Here is a 10,672-nt window from a genome sequence, read left to right on the forward strand (position 1 = left end):
GAGAACATGCAAACTCCACACTGAGATGCCCAATGGAGATTCTAACCCAGGTCTTCTCGATCGCCTGACTGTGTGGCCAACATGCTCACCACTAGTGCTTTGAGTAAGCAATTTATTGCAAACAAGCATTAAAGTGAAATAGACCGTTCATCAGCTGATCAAAGACCATAGCCTTTAAAAGCCAAAATCTTGGCAAAGAAATGTGGATTCAGTGTCATTTTCTGTCAGGTATTCACAGTGTCATGATCTCTTGATGGCAAAGGCAAACAAGCTTTCCCTCTTTGAACTCAGTTGGATAGTTGAGCTGCATAAGCAAGGCCTCTCTCAGCGCACCATTGCTGCTGAGGTTGGATGCAGTAAGACAGTCATTTGAAACTGCTTAATAGATCCTGAGGGTTATGGAACAAAAAAGACAGGTGGTAGACCCAAAAAATGTCACCGGCCCTGAAATGGAAGATCCAGCTGGTGGTCCGTGAAGACACAGGACGATCCTTGGCCCTAATTAAGGTGGGCACTGGTGCCGAGTGCAGTCCAGTCACCATAACCATAACCATGGCATCTGCAAGAGAAGGGTTTTAAGAACAAAACACGTCTTCAAAGGCCTCCTCTCCTTCAACGCCACAAAATTGCCTGTTTGGCATTTGCACAAGAGCACCAAACATGGGGAATTGAAAGGTGGAAGATTTTTGTTTCTCTAATGAGAAAATATGAAACCTTAATGCTCCTGATGGCTTCCATTGTTACTGGCATGACAAGGAGACCCCACCTGAGATGTTTTCCATGGGGCGCCATCATGATCCTTCAATGGATCAATGGAGCTTCAGGTTGTGCAGGGGCGTCAAACAGCAGATGGCTGTGGTGGGGATGTTGCAAGCGGCATCCCGCATGACTGAAGGCCCTAGTCTGTGGGGTAATGACTGGGTTTTTCAAGGGGACAACACTGCAGACAGCGGATGCCCTTCGTGAAGCCGTCTTCACCACCTGAGTAATACTCCCACAAGTATCCTGGTAACACTGGCATCAAGCATGCACAAGCATCAAGCATCTTTTAGTGGGGTTTTAGGGTTTTTGTCTTAAACTTTTGATCAGCTGACGACTGCTCAACAAAGCACTCACACATGCCGCACGCAACACACGCACACACTCATAGCACTTTATTTATTGATTGATTGATTGATTTATTTGTATTATTTATCTGTATGAATGTCTCTTCTGTTGTTGTTGCTTAATTTATTGGTATTTATGTTTCTTATGTTCTTATTCTTTCTTGTGTTTTCTTTCTTTTCTTGGGAGAATGAACAGAATAAGAATTTCATTGCATAGTAGAACTGCTGTTTTACTATGACAATAAAACTCTTCAATCCTTGAATCCTTGAAAAGCCTATTTCAGTTTTATGGTGGTTTGCAATTGCTGCTTACTCAAATTTTTTTTTGTCTCAGTCCCATTTCTTCCTTTTTTTATTCTTTTGAAACGACTTAGAAGCTCAAGATCAAATAGGGCAAATTCTTGCAACTTTTTTAACTGGTCTTAAAATTTTGATCAGGAGTGTATTTACAGCAACTTACTTTTATGCTTTAGCAACCAGTGCAGCATAACTCACGTGATCATTTTTGTTGAAATGTGAAGCTGCAAATGAGTTCCACCGACAAGACGGCTTTCAGTTGCATGCCTGTGAATATTCTCATTCATCCAGGTCATCGTGTTCTGGTATCAACGTCGTTAGCATCCCCTTCAGATCTAATGATGGTCATGGACCCATCTGAAACCAAGGTGGCTATGCCTTGTTTATTATTTAGAGGTGAAATGAGTCTTTTAGGAAAGGACAGCATTGTACAGTATGTGGGAGAAAGGTGGTGCTGTAGACCCCCTCCTCTGATCAAAGATGGCTTCCCTCACTCCTCTTTCAAACCATCCTTCTTCTCTGTCCAGAATGTGTACATTTTTGTCCTCAAAAGAGCACGCTTTCTCCGCTTAGTCTTGACCTGAAGAATTAGCCCGTCCGTGTTGCTCAGTAGCTGCTTGGTTTCAGTTGCTTCTTCTCTCTTACAAAGCACTGCAATGACCACACTGAAAATGTCCCATTATAAAAGCACCCTAATTCAGTAATTAACCAGTTGAATACAAACCCCTCCAATATTAGTGCCTATTTGGCACGACATTAACCGGTTCATTAATGAGCCTTGAGCTCCTTCAGGGCGATCCTGCACGCATAAAATAACCAACTTTTGTCTCAGCATTCTTTACTGAGTTAATTAAATACAAAATAATGACTTGACCTTGTGTGTTATAGGGAACCAAAAAAACGCACCTCATTTTTGCGATGCAAAAGTGAGTCACATAAGTCCCAGTCGGCATGTTTAACAAGGCACACCATGTTTGTTTGTGGCATCTGGCAGCACTTCCAAGTAGTTCATTTACATGGTTTATTTCGGTTGACTCTGCAGTGTTGGTGTTCTGCGGTGTCATTATTTCTTTTGTTCCCACAACAGAAAGAGTTTTCCAAGGTTGGATGAATTTTTATTTGTTTACGTAACTTGTCCCTCCAGGTTGGGAATAAGGTCCTGCCCCAGGTGGAGGAGTTCAATTACGTGAGGGAAGGTTGGAGCGTGAGGTCGTTAGGCAGATCGGCGAAGCGCCTGCAGTAATGCGGTCTCTGTGCCGGACCGTCGTGGTGAAGAGAGAGCTAGGCCGGAAGGCAAAGCTCTCAATTTACCCGCCCCCCATCTATGTTCCCACCCTCACCTATGGTCATGAGCTTTGGGTCGTGAACAAAAGAACAAGATCGCCGATGTCACAGTCATCGTGCCATTGTGTGGTGCACCTGTCTCCTTTTGTTTGTCTTCCTCCCAGATCCCATGGCCATGGCTGGAGGCGGAGCTGCTGAACGCACCTGAGCTTGATTGCCCACGCTTTCTACTTAAACTGACTGCAGACATCTGGGAGACGCCGGATTATTGCCAGATACTCCAGGACACACCTGCGTGGCAACTAGATTCTTGTACCTACTCTATGTTCTCTAGCGTTCAGCAGCAGCAGCCTTCAGCCGGCACTTAGTTTCAGTTTTTCCTGGTTCACCTGTTTGCTGGAACCTGCACCTTATGTTAATTTGCTCCACTGCAGAATAAATTCTGTAAAGACTCTTACCTGCCTCCTGCCTCTGTGTTCGGGATCCAGACCGTCCTCACACCAAAACGTGACAGTCGATACGTTATGAGTTTCCTCGGAGGGTGGCTGAACTCACCTTAAGCGATAGGGTGAGGAACTCGGTCATCCGGGAGGGGCTCAGAGTAGAGCCGCTGCTCCCTCACGTCGAGAGGAGCCAGTTGAGGTGGCTCAGGACCTCCCTGGCGAGGTGTTCCGGGAATGCCTAGCCGGGAGAAGGCGCTGGGGCAGACCTACGACTCGCTGGAGGGATTATGTCTCACAGCTGGAGTGGAAACGCCTCGGCGTCCTCCCTGTGGAACTAGAAGAGGTGACCAGGGACCGGGAAGTCTGGATTTCCCTACTGAGACTGCTGCCCCCGCGACCCGGACCCGGATAACCGGAAAAAAATGCATGGTGTTGGTAGTTGAGTTCCACATGCCAGACATGATTGTTTTTGTTTTGGCACACCTGCGCTCTGTGAAGGAAAGTGGGAGAACAACGCTGCCAAAGGCGTTAGCTAGGGCAAGAGACTGACCTGCACAAAAGGATCGCTGCAGGCTGAAATAGTACCAGCCACAGGTGATCGGCTTTTGTGAAAGGCATTTATCGGCATATGCCGGTCACACTATTTTTCACGGAAATCAGCCGATTGATCAGAGCATCCCTAATTATATTAGAGCTGTCAATCGATTAAAATACTTCATCACGGTTAATTGCATTTTGTCCATAGGTAACTCACAAAGAGGTTTTTATCTGTAATTATATTATTAATATATTATAGAATTACAATATATTATATTCTAATTCTATAAAGTAGGAATCTTTGGGGTAAATCTTTGGGCTAAACGATGCACTCAAATTGTAGTCATGGGTGAATGAATGGGTAATATCTTTAAGAGTAGTTTTTAATGAACGTGTTAACAGTTAGCATAGGTGCTAACCGGTGGCTAAATGCAAAAACGGTGGCAGTTTACTCATGTTTTGATAGTAGGCAGCCACGGCTGCAATCACTCAATGCTGGGGTTTTGGGGTTTTATACATCATATTTTTAAATCAATTACTTCAACCTGCGACTGTTTAAACGTTTTCCTCTTCTATGCGCACTCCCTACACACTATTTCAGACCGCAGCAGTCCAACACTGATGCTGTCACCTTTATACAATATTTTCGTATTATTCTACTATCCAGTGTTAGTGAGTGTGATTTTCCAGTGTGATTTGATTAAATCGCCATATATCTAAATAATATGTAAGACAACTACATATTTGTTCCCTGAAACCTGAGCGGAGGGACACAAAATAACATACAAAGGTAGTTCTTCCCTCGTGTGCGTGAGCGTGTCTGCTGGTGCACGTGACATTTAGCAGTTGCACAAAACCGCCACACGAGGGCGTTATTTTATTAGAAAGCTGTACCTGCCGCTGCCTGTCTGAACCTTTACCATCAAAATAAGAGCGTAAGTATCGGGCTTCCTGCCCCGAATTTCAAAATAATGTGCCATTTTTATATTGAAACTTATTTTTGACCCAAAACGTCTAATATATCAATTTATTCACTGATTTTAAAACTTTTTAAAAATATATTTTTTAAACCCCAAAACGACAGATCCAGAAACACAGATCCACATTTCAGCTGTGGTTTCATGTGAAACAAACAAACAAAAAAGAAAATCTTCAATCTTACTTGCACCTGCATAACATAAGCTGTAAATTAAATTGCACAGTACTCAAACATATGCATATTGTTCCTTTTAAGTTCCAAGAAAAAGAGACATGAGAGGAACACTGGGCACATTTTCAGCCAGCCGTGCATTTCTCACAGAGCAATTGAACCTTCTTCCTCGGTCAGACAGCCGTGGAGACAGAGGTTGATGAAAAATGAACCCTAACAGAAGGGTTCCACTCTGGCTCTGTAATTTGCAGACAAATCTCTGATTCCCCGTCCGTCGTCTGTGTGCTATTTAAAGCATCTGCATTCCACTGTGAGAATACGCTGATCTCTTGGAGACAGTGCAGTGCCAGAAATAACAGGTTTGGACAAACACACGGCTGAGGCGTGGTGGGCCTGGCTGACCATGACTGAGTTCCACTGTGGTTTTCAGTCCACTATTCTCTCGCCTGTGTCCATCTCTTGGTCTGTTTTTCTCACAGGCAGTGCACTGGCAAAGGGGGAGCAGTATGTGATGGCTTCTCAGCTGAATCACTGGAAGGCTCAAGTCTGGGAATGCATGGTGACTGCACTCAGATGCTCCTCTTTGTGCTCCATCTGTTTGAACTACAGGACTTCGCTGGCCAATATGGCAAACACGACATTTGAGAGCGGCTATAGCGATACATATTGTGTGGTGTTTTACACTATGCTGCAGATAGTGTTGCAAATTCAATATTTTCTAAGCGTATTTGGACAATGAAACTTCTTGTTCAAAGAGGATGTTTTTAATATAACAAAATATGGTCATGTATACAGGTGAATACGCATAACATCCATCCATCTTCTTCTTCCGCTTATCCGAGGTTGGGTGGCAGGGGCAGCAGCCTAAGCAGGGAAGACTTCGTCCAGCTCCTCCTGACATAGACATAGACATACTGAAGTCTTGCCAACATGTCCTGGGTCTTGTCCAAGGCCTCTATCAATTGGACGTGTCCTGAACACCTCCCGAGGGAGGTGTCAGGGAGGCATCTTGACTAGATGCCCGAGCCACCTCACCTGGATCCTCCCAGTGCGGAGGAGCAGTGGTTCTACTCTGAGTTTCTCCCAGATGACAGTGCTTCTCCTCCTCCCTCTAAGGGAGAATCAGGCCACTTTATGGAGAAAACCCATTTGGCTAATTGTACCCGCGATATAGTCCTTTTGGTCACTACACAAGTTCATGACCATACGTGGGGGTAGGAACGTAGATCGACGGTTAAAGTGAGAGTTTCGCCTTTCGGCTCAGCTCCCTCTTCACCACAACGGGCCGATGTAGAGTCTGCATCACTGCAGATGTAACGGATGCCAGCCTATGAGGCTGTGCAAGTGTACGCTGGTAAAACCTTCTGCCTTGAGAGCTGCGCTGAACACGCGGTCGACAGTCCGGGCTTTTGGCCGTGTGGTCAGCGCTCTCGCCCCCCATTGAGAAGGTCCTGTGTTCGATCCCAGGTGCGGGCAGTGTGAAGCAGGGCGGGTTACACAGACGCCGCACTAATACGCCTGTCGATCTCACGTTCCGTTTTTCCCTCACTCGTAAACAAGACACCGAGGTACTTAAAGTCATCTACTTGGGGCAGGATCCCATTCAAAACCCGCAGATGGCACTCCACCCTTTTCCAGGCGAAAACCATGGACTCGGACTTGGAGGTGCACACACCAAGTTGAGGATCACGGCCGGATGAAGCCATCAGGACCACATCATCTGCAAAAAGCAGAGACCCAATCCAGATCCCCTTTACGTCCTGGCTGTGCCTAGAAACTCTGTCCAAAAAAGTAATGAACAGAATCTGTGACAAAGGGCACCCTTGGCAGAGTCCAACCCTCGCTGGGAACTCGTCCGACCGGCAATGCGGACCGAGCTCTGACATTGGTCATTCGGGGAGCAAACCGCCTGAATTAGCTGGGTACGTCCTGGAGTACTCCCCACAGGATTCTTTGAGGAACACAGTTGAACACAACAAGCCCACAAAACACATGTGGACTTGCACCTTCAAGAACCCTGCAGAGAATGTATAGTTGGTTCACAGTTCCACGACCAGGACAAAAAACACACTGCTCCTCCTGTATCTGCGATTCAACTATCTGGCAGATCCTCCTCTCCAGAACCCCTGAACAGACCTCACCAGGAAGGCTGAGGAGTGTGATCCCACAATAGCTGGAACACACCCTCGGGTCCCCCTTCTTAAAAATGTATGGCGCTGCAGAAGTAATCAGTTTGCTTGAGGCAGCGCTGTCTATTTGGAATGAATTAGCTTGACATTTACACACATGCTCACACAAAACAAAACAAGAGGTCATCATATCAAGCGCCTCCCTCACCCAAAAAAGTGGAACACACAATGTAACTGCACCACGTAGACTACGTGGGTACCAAAATACTTTCCCACTAATATTCATGCAAAACGATGCTATTTCATGGTAACATATAGCCCTCAAGGCAGGCTGGGTAACTTCCTGTTGGGGTCTTGTGCGTGTGGGCTTTCCAGCTTTGGGGCCATAACCAACAGCGGAAGATACTGGGTTATTTGTCCATCTTTGAGTCTGACAGCCAGCAATATCCCCTGCCAATGTGTGGCTCGGCACAGTGGCGGGCGCTAGTTTCTCACAGACTGCAGCACAGTGTTAGCATTAGCATGGCTACGGGCAAGCACAACTCTGCCGGTTACATGTAGAACAGAAAGCCCTGTCTACTGGCCAGTCAGCCGGCGCTTCCTTGCGGCTTTCCTGCACTGCAAATGTGGGTCCGATCAGACCTTCAAGTCAGTCGGGATCCTGGCTGTGAGGCGCCAGTTGTACTGCAGTTGCACTTATTTACTAGTTTATGCTCCATGTGCTATTTTAAATAAAATATCATTCATCGGGGAGGGTGACAACAACCGCGGGGATGACAAGTGGAGCTGTGCTATCATCCTGGGATGCGGCATCATGAATTATTTGCCAGGAAGATAACACTAATTTTGCATTAGATTCACGGCCCACTGCACCTGCGCATTTTTACCCCCAACACACAAACACACGCGTGCACGTTTGTTGCCTCTCCTGACTCCTGACACTGTTTGTGTACAAGAATGTAGGTCAGCTATGCGTGTATGTGCGTTGCTGTTTTATGGGTGTGCGCCGGCTGTGCGGACACACACAGTGTGCTGGGAGGGGGGAGGGGGACGTACACACACAATCCAGCGGCAGGTCAGTTTAATATTTCATCGGGCTGATGGACGGCGTCTGTTGCTCTGCGAGCCAAACATCATTACGATGCACTAAGTGACTTAAATCTAATTAGAGCTGAAAATCACATTAAAGCCGCTCAGTGATACAGGAAGTAGCTCACCTTTTTTTACACTGGTGTAAAAACAGAAAAAAAAACAACTGGTTACCAATAATAATCGATATCTACATAGCACTGGGCGAAGAACTATCGCTAGCGATGCGCTGGCCAAAAACAGGCGGTTAAGGTTACTGTTTGTCTTGCTTGAATGTGGCAAAAAGCAAAACAAAACGCTCCTAATTATCACCATGCTGTGTGACTTTGCACCAACGCAAACAACAAAAACACACATCTTGTGTGTGTGTTGGCCTCTATAATTGATGTGCAATGAGCGTGTAAACAGCTTCCACTTTGGTTACATGCTTTTGCACTCGTGTGTGTCTCCGGATGAAGCGTCGTCTTTGTTTTTTCTTCGCTAAGCATTTTCTATGGATTTTACTTTTACTCATCGAAAACTAGGGGAAAGCGCGCAGTGAAACGGTGTACAGAATGTTTGCGCATCATCTGTCTGGCAGCTTTGGATTTTCAAAATGGAGGAGAAAAATAAATGTTTGACCACATTTGAGAGCAGCGGAATAAACCACAAAGCTGTAATTTGTTTCCCTGCCTTTGGCTCTGCCTTGCAATGTATATGAGACAACAATGGAAATGCACAGCAAATCACAGTCCCACGGCCTTTTAAGTTGACTTTATTATGGCCTTTACAGTTACACTGTTGAAAATCTATTTTTGCATGCATGTATCTGAGATGTCCTTCTCATTAAAGGCCTGTTTGGCATGAATGTCTGTCTTACCGCACTCTCTGATCTTGCCCTGAGATGGAATTGTCTTCAGACATCAACATGTAAGGGACGTGGAGTTTTAAAGCCTCACCCCGTCACAGCGCCGCGCTTCAACCGTGGCAGGAGGCAGACATGTCCTTGTTCTCTCCTCCTTCGATTCCCTTCGTCCCTTGCTGTGTTTGTACTGAACAGATGCCAGCGCTGGGTAAAGCCCTCTCCAGAGGGGCCGCCAGCAGCATATTGGTTTATAATTAATGAAATTAGGGCCCGTGTCAGCCGAGGAGGCTTTCGTCCTGCCGTAAGGAAGACTGCTGCCTGCCAGAAGGCTGATGGGAAGGAATAGACGCATGTAGTGGATCACATGCTGCTTTACAGAACACCAGCAAGATGAATTCACCCCAAAATCATTAATTTGGGATGTTTAAGTAGCCAAAAAGAGTTTTTTTTATTTTTTATTTGCCTTTGGCGTATTTTAAACCTAAATTTAATTCACTGCATCGCCGGAACCCCAGGTTCTTCAGGTTTTCTGTGGGTAATTGAACGTTTAGCCTCGCGTAACAGCATCATGGCTGCAAATTGTTGATGGCCTCTCTGAGACTGCTTTTGTGTGTTTGGATGCGTAACGGAAATCTTTGTGAATACCAGACAGTTGTAGTATTGTATTGTATTGTAATATTGTAGTATTTCATATTCGTAGTGTCTGTGGAATTTTAACATTTCAAATGAGTCCCTCTGCCTTTCATGCGCTTGTGCCTCGAGAAAAAGCAACAGATCCATCCAAATCAACTCTGAATCACGAGCGCTTGACGAAGACTCGAGTTTCACTCCATGAAAACTCAAGTCTCAATGGCTCATGGGTAATCGATGACAAGAAAGACTCAAGTTTCACAGATTCGTGGATAGTCCATGAAGACTCGGGTCTCACTGACACATGGGCAATCGATGTCGATGAAGGCTCGAGTTTCACTGATTCACAAATACCTCTCGAAGACTCAAGTCTCACTGACTCATGGGTAATCAGTGTTGACAAAGGCTCGAGTCTCATTGACTCACGAGTGTGACTGCATGAGCTTGTTTTGCAGAATGTGGCAGTTATAGTGTTTTGTGCTTTGTTGCTTTGAGTGACTCGATTACCTGATTCACTTCAATGAGTGACTCGCAAGACCTGGAGTCAGTAAAAAGCAACAAAGTTCAAAGCAAGTTTAAAGTTTACAACAAACGGCTATGTTGAGAAGCACGCGGTAGCGGAGGGCAAGCAGGCCCTCTGCGATGCCGCCAAGGAACAGCTGGTGTTAATCGTGCATGTAACGGTCCAGCGGACCGGAGGAGGGAAGGTGGCTTGAAATCTCAGACACCTGCTGGCACTTCCTCCAGTAGCTGCGTAGCCGGTGTGGAGAGCCCGCAACCGCCTGGGCAGCTGTGGCTCTGACCGTCCACAAGACTTGGACTGATGCTAGACCTGATTTCATCAGCTGATGACACACTCATTTAGCATTTCATTTCAAACAAATGTTTGGTTTGACACGCGCACACAATTATTCAGAGCGCTTGAAGTAAACCTTTTGCCTTACGTAACCGTCAGCTGAGTTCAAAGCTCAGGGAGCCATTAAGAGCTACAGCGACTCGTTTGTGCATCTTTAATCTTTTTATCTTTAATGAATAAAAACAACAGGGACGCCTTCGTGTGAGTTTATTACAAAGCTTATCAATGTCTTATTAAATCAAGATGACTGCTCTGATTAGGAAAGAAAAATCGCTTTTTTCCCAAAAATCTAATCAACGAGACATTT

Source organism: Dunckerocampus dactyliophorus, chromosome 1, assembly GCF_027744805.1.
Source record: "Dunckerocampus dactyliophorus isolate RoL2022-P2 chromosome 1, RoL_Ddac_1.1, whole genome shotgun sequence".
Classification (NCBI taxonomy): domain Eukaryota; kingdom Metazoa; phylum Chordata; class Actinopteri; order Syngnathiformes; family Syngnathidae; genus Dunckerocampus; species Dunckerocampus dactyliophorus.